This window comes from Phaenicophaeus curvirostris, chromosome 14 (assembly GCF_032191515.1).
Source record: "Phaenicophaeus curvirostris isolate KB17595 chromosome 14, BPBGC_Pcur_1.0, whole genome shotgun sequence".
NCBI classification, from domain to species: Eukaryota; Metazoa; Chordata; class Aves; order Cuculiformes; family Cuculidae; genus Phaenicophaeus; species Phaenicophaeus curvirostris.
In genome coordinates, this window is record NC_091405.1 from 9,543,153 (window position 1) to 9,550,584 (window position 7,432).

Consider the following 7,432-nt stretch of genomic DNA (forward strand, 5'->3'; position numbering starts at 1 on the left):
GTCGCTAGTACAGCAATTGCATGAGCAACGTTAGATACACATGAGAAAAATGAGGAAGAGAAGGAATTACTCATTTCTGATAAGACATCAGGATTAAAAAAATAGCCTAATGAATGATGATAAAAGAATTAGTGGGGTTTGTTTTGTTTCTAGCCTTAATTTCATGAGGCTACCTAGCAAGACCAACTTGCTAATGCTCTGAAGAACTTTGTGGGGAAAAAAAATGGATGAACTGTACAAAGGCGTTGCTGCTGGTTTGTCTCTGGCCTCACTGAAGCCCAGTTGGGTCAGTTCTGAAAAGCCCAGCAGGGAGTACTTGTTTGTTCAGTCTTATTCCTCTAACAGCACTGCGACATCCACATTAATCAAGTCTGTGGTTGTCAAACCCTCAGTCAAGTACAAGATTATCTTTGTCACAAAGAATGTCTTGGAAACACACCCAGCCCCGACCCCAGTCCCAGCCCCAGCTGATGAATTGACATCCCAGATGGCTGCCTAGGAGTGTTTGGGGCAAAATGTGTTTCAAGAACTTAATGCTTCCCTCCCTCTCTACGCATTATTTCTATAAGAGTAATCTGAATTAGGCATTAAATGACTTTGCTTTTAAAATGTTGATTATACTTCAGCATTACCAAATGGTCTTAGTTTTCCTCAAGAGAGTGACTTTATTGGTATCAAGTCAAACCCTTCTCATGTTTGTAATAGGAGCAGCTCAGCTAGTCACAGGGTCTGTAAACGCCTTCTATAACTCATAATCTGCTCAGCAGACTAAAACTTCTCTCCAGGGTCTGCTGTTGCCTGGCTGGAAAAGTATTTACCCCACAGCGTTTGCATGCATTATCTTTCCTTGCTCTTAATTAAGAATGCAAGAAACAATTGACAAAAATTGAGCAGAAGAAAGACTGGGACGTGAAGAGTAAAAGTCAAGACTAATTATTTGTGGTACATTTGGGATCTCACGCATGACATATCACAATAACACAACATAAATCGGAAATTCTCCCTCTTTTAAGGCTCCAAGCCTTCTCAGTATCATCCTTCACAGCATATTAGTGTAGCTGAATGTCAGCTAGTGGCTGATTCTCTGATCAGATATATTAGGGAATCTGTTGTGGACTGTATTTTGCGCTTGCTGTGGTGGAGATGAAAAAAGGAATTAAGAATACGTATTTTTTCTGTAATACTTCTCATCAGGAGGTCTTGGAGTGTTTCAGAGAGATTAGTATAAACCAGACTGTACACAGTCTGGAGCACAACAGTCTTGTTTAGGAAAAGGCCTTTTACAGGGCCCCACATCCCAGCCTGGGAAGTCAGCTTCTTAATACGTGCATTCCTCACCTTATCAAAGAAATGCTGATAACACTCCATTGGGGGATTTATGCTAATAACCATATGAGAGATGGATTTCCTTTTTCAGTTTTACTGTAGTTTTTCATAGAGTCAGGTGCCCTGGTTTGTGTCCACTTTGTATTCAAAGCTTGTTTTTTCCTTATCAGACCTTTCCTCAGGATTTAAAGACCTGCTGCAGCACAGAGACTTGCAGGCTGCATTATAGGAGCCTGCAGTGTCCCTCACCACGGCTCGGTGGGGGCTTTGCCGTATGTCGGGGCTGGGGATTCTCTGCCTCCGACAAAGTGAGGGAGAGTGTGCGCAGCTGGGGGCTGTGTCTGGCAAGGAACAGACTGAAGTGGTTCAACGGCTGCTTTATATTTGGCATCGCCAAAGGGTTTTCTATCCCTCCACATTATAAGTGCAGCAGATACAAGGCAGCATCCACATTTAGCAGAGAGGGAACAACAGAGCTAAGCAAAATATCCTCCAAAATCTCCTTGATTAATACAGTCAGACTTAATTTTAGCAAGCCCAGATCGAGGGGCTTTTCTACAGTGCAGCTGGATGGTGGCAAGGGGTGGGGTGAATGGTTCACCCCCCAAGACACTACAGGAGGCTATTGTAGCCATCCAGGAGAAAAAAGCTTGGTACTCAGGGTGAAGTAGTGTGTTGAGCAGGGAAGACAGCAAGGCTGCTCTGAATCATAGCAGGCTGCAACATGTGAACAGCGAATTCTCACTCCCAGGAGTAAGCAGGCCTTTGCAGAATAGCAAATAGCTGCACCAGGCAACCCTGACTGCATGGAGCGGCCCATGGAAACCGCCTGCGTGCTCTGGGTGTGCTTTTATAGCCTGCCGACCCAAAGAGCGCATAATGCAAGATTACTGGCGGGTGTTAAGTAGGCCCTGCTGTACAGACCCCTGGGGTGATCTAATCTCTCCGGTTTGAATTGTTGCAGTTATTTAGCAACAAAACACCAGAGGAGCTGCAGAGAGAGGAGATGCATGATATTTTGTGCGTTACAGGGTGAGTCTATCTCAGTTCAGTGCTCCACAGCACAGCACAAAAAGGGACATTGTCTGATCGCCATCCATACATGAGCCATAAACTCTGCTGCAGGCATGATGACAGCCGCTCATTTTCTTGTCTTGTCCCTGGCGGATGCGCTTCCGCTCACTCCTGGCACTGCATCTTAGAGTCATGGTCGTGCTTGGAGCGGGGAACTAGGGATTTCTCACAGATTTTCCCATCCTGGAATCATGGGCTTGTGGAAATGGAATGTCTTTCTTACTGAGCTATGAAACGAGATGTCCTCCGCACCCAAATCTCATGCTTTTGGGACCTCTCTGGCATATAATGGGAGCAATGTGCTAAGGCAGGCTTGGCTTTATGGTCCAGTGGGGCAAAACTCTGAAAGGGATGGTTTAGTTGCAGCATGATGTACTGTGTATTGCCTGGTGGGAATGAGTGCAATAAAAGACCATTCACAGCCCACTCAGACCCTAATCCCTGGAGTGGTATGGTCTTTCCTGGTGTGATTTGGACCTGTGCTGGCAATCCATCTGCTAAAAACATGGTCTCTTCAGCTTTCACAGACATCTGTTTCTGGCCTGGAGTAGCTCAATTTGCTCATCTTACAACTGATTGATCTGTATAAGTTTATCAGGGCTGGGAAACAAAGAGACACCTTCCAAGATATTTCACCCTTCTCCCTCCTTCCCCTATCAAAATGTCCAATAAGGTTTTTCATCAACCTTAAGACATCTTCAGAATGAAGGCACATTTCCGTGCAAATGCAGCTGAAGGGAAACAAATAGCATCTGCTCTGCAAATATTAAATGCGGGCAGGAGATGAACAGCCTTATCTCCTTTACCATGATTAGCCACATTTCTGCCTTATAATTTGGGTGTATCACTCACAGAAACTGTAATCAGGATGTAATACATCCTATTGGCAAATTACAGCAATGCAGCTGTTCAAGGCAGCAGCTGAACCCTTCGGCAGTTTAAACTAGGATTTATTACACCCAGGGCAAGATTCCAATAAATATATTAGTGACATGATTTAAAAATAATAAGAATTGAATCTTGTCCCACTGAAGTTAATTCTGATGGTGGTTTTCAAGGGAGGAAGCGTGTTGCCAAAAGCAGAAATCAAACAGGTCTCAAACGTGTCCTCAGCAGAATCAGATACTCTGAGAGCAGAGGAGCTGTCGTGAGATCACCCTTATGCAAAGCTGTGAATGCTGCCTGCTCACATTGATTTCTAGGTTACTACAAGCCAGGAAGAGTTTCACGTCAGGAGACTTCTATGAAATCTGACTATAGAATGCAAGGCTCAGAAAAGACTTCAAGCACGTGGTAACAAAATCTGAATTTTCAGCTCTCATCCATCTAAAGTTTAACAACAAACTGTGTGTTATCATACCAAAACCACAAAAAGTGCATGTGAATTAAAATTTCAATGTTTCAACTTTGCTGAGTTCCAAACCAAAATAAAAATAAAAGCTATCACAATTCTTAAGAGCAGAAATTCCACATAAAGCCCTGAATTTTTATGCAAAAATGAGTTCCATTTTTTCAGACAGAGAATCATAACTCTGTATTGTAAAAATATATTCATGTTATAAAGTGACAAATTATTCTGTTATCGGTAGGCTATTAAAAGCATTTGAAAATAACTAGTAGGAACAGAGAGAAGGACTATATAAGCACTATACTCTCTTCTAGATGAAAAGCTGCTCTTGTTTATTTTGTAATTGTATCCGTATTGATGTATCAGTATTCACTGTACTACCTAGACAAGCCGCTGTTTTCAACACCCCTGTGCTGGCTGTCATCAGGCAGCATATTCTGTTTGAAAATGTTTTGACTTTTTTTGCCCAAACACCTTCAGTTCAGGTGGAACTACAGGGTTAAAGAAAAATATTTCAGACACAATCACAAAATACTTTAAAAATCAGAAATATTCACTTTCTTTCTCTTTTAAGCTCTCTTCCAGGAAGCATTTTGCATCTAGCTATAGCTTTCTTCTAACACAGGCCAACTTTCTGGAGAATCCTTAGACTTCCAGAATTGTACTGCCATTAACATGCATGCAATTATGTAGTGATTTGATAGAGAATCTCGGTCATGATCTGTACGGAGCAGTATATCTTACATCAGATCTGTAAATAGAAAGACTACAAAACTTATTACCTTTATCTTCCTTATTTAAAACCAGAACCTGTCAGATGAAACCATAAATATGCTCGATAGCCCTTCGTGCATCAAGTCTCTTAATATTCCATTTCATGTTTGTTTGTGAAAACTCTTTGCCAACATTTCATTTTCCTCCCATACTGACACTTAATGCCTTAAGTGCTTGAAAGATAAACACTGGCTTTAAGCAGTACAATCTCATGATCAGTTTATCTGAGGATTATTACACGAGTGCATGGAGGAGTCAGTCATAAATGGAGCACATTTTTGCCCTAGCTAGTGATTTAATTGCAGTGAATGGGATGGCATATTCCAAGATGAACCAGAGATCTGGGACATAGAGTAGATTCAACTAACAATTTTTTTTTTTCCAATTAATGAAATCTTCTGTGATGGGGTATCAGACTGTATAAAAGTGAATTACGCTACTTGGTGCTGGGGGTGGAGAGAGAGACGAGATGATGTTTAGCTGGGGGATGAACTGGTATCTTGTGGCTGAGCACAGCATGACATAACAAGTAGTCAGTGGCTAAAGGCTGAAGAAAGACAAACTGTCACAATGAACTAGGCACTCATTTTTATAAAGGAAGGTCATGAACCTCTGACAGAAGCAGTCAAGGCAATTGATTGGTTCACCGTTTCTTCTACTACACAAAACAAGAATGTTCTATTTCTGAAACTGATGTTTGAATGAAACACCACTTATTGGGCTCAACAAACAGGGAAAATACAATTGCCTGCTCTGCACAGATGATTAGATCTGATCTCATCTCTCTTCTGAACTTCAAGCATTTTCACTGTCTCAGGTACAATAATACAAGAACTGATTCAAATTGCATCTTCGCTGAACTCAGATACATTTGCAGTCACATGGCATAAATGAACTGGCTCTACTCTAGGCAAGAGGGAGAGAGCACATAGCAGAAATAGTAATATCTCAAAGCGATAATGCTGGATCAATAGCCTAAACTTGTCTCTCACAGCCATAACATTCCCAGCCTTAGTAAGGGTACACAAGCCTTTGTTTGCAACAGCATTTTTTTTTTCCCTTCAGAACCATTTTGAATAGATTAAGTTGTCTGGTTTATGAATTATGCCAAATGCTGCTTTCAGCACAGCCAGAAAACCTGAAGCCTTCTAGTAGGAAAAGATTTAAAGAATTGATGTGGAATTAAATTAAACCAGTACAATTTCATCATTTTAAATCCAATACAGGCAAGAAACCAAGAAAGTTTGGTTTTAATACATGTTGGATCAAAATTTAGAACAGAGTCTGAATGTTATGCTGTGAAAGAGATAGAAATGTAAGGGCAGATTAAAACAAGGTATGGAATTGGTCACTGTCCCCGAGCTGCCTGCTCTGCCCTCTGGGCAACTGCTGCTACCCCAGACAACTGCCTCTGAATTTGCTTGCAGCTCACCAAGGTTTACACTCAGCAGATTAGTAGAAATTGAAAGTCTCTGAACAGGATAAACAGCAAGAACGTATGAAAACTTCACTTAGCTCAGAGGTACAAAATGGAACGGCAGCATCAAAGAGCGCCTGTGGAGCCAGGTTCTGATTATACTCCTGCTACGGACATCACAAAGTAGAAGCCTCACTCAAAGGAGGAGGGCACAATGCTCAAAAACTGAAGTAAAAGCAGTGAAGTGTATGCTCAAGTTTCTGTCTTTTCGATTCAAGGATTTAAAGAGCTCCCAGCAAGTCAGTCTTACTCCAGAAGGAATGAATGTTATCCATCCCTTATGCAGCACCTGAAGAAAGGGGAAGTGATTACTTACTAGTTATTTTACATAGTGAATCCTATGCAAAATGACAATGGATTAGATCTTAAGAGAGGTCATAGAAGTCCTGTTAGGACAACTGCCAATTATTTATTACCCTATTGATGCAAACATCTCTAATATCAATGCACAGCTCACAGCTTTTTATTCTGTGAGGGTATTTTTTTGGTGAGTTTTAAAATCTGGTTAGTGGAGGAAGTCCACACTCTGAATTCACCAGCTTGCAAACACCCCACACAGGCCAAATTTCTCCTGGGGTTTAGCTTTATTGGAAATGTAAATCACAACAACAAAACAACTTTCACTGTAAACTTCCTTTCCAAGCTTAACTGTTCCCAAGGTTGCTCCCTGGTGACACTTCTGTGCCAGTCTGCAATTTCTTTCTTTTATTTGGTTGCAACTTCTAAAACTGATCTGCAAGTGTGATCCAACAACGATTATATTGTTCCTCTATGCAGGGTTTAGTATTTGAAGTGAGTACAGCTCTGCATTTGCAAGCAGGTTGTCAGAACCGCTATCCAGTCACAAGTTCTGTTCTCAAATATGCAAAAATAACTATTCTGAATTCACGTTTTACTACATTATTTATACCAACAGATATCAAGGCAAGAACAGAGTTGAGCCCTTACTGAAAACTGGTACTAATTTCAGTTTGGAAATACAATTTCCTAATGAAAAACACGTTAGAGGCAATGATGTTTTCAAAGCAACTGATTGTGACATGTTACACTTTGAAACTAAAATGCTTCTTTTTTTAAAAAAAAAAAAAAGGATTCCATAAGATGCACATGTACTTGGGAAAACAAAGGATCTTGCTGTATGTGTGTGAAAATTGACCCATTGCTGGACCAAGAAATCCAGGCTAACAAACAAATCTGCGATGGTAACAGATCATTTGGGGACTTCTTTACAATGTAGGTTTCTTGGACCATTCATAGCAATGATTCTTGAAATTCTTTCCTTTTGAAAGTTTCTTTGTGAAGGAAATGTGGTTTATATTGAGTCAGGGATATGGGAGCTGGAATAGTAACAGAGTCTACTTTCTCATTAAACAGAGTACTTTTCATGTTACAAGCATGACAGACCAATATAAACCACAGATAGGCCTGAAATT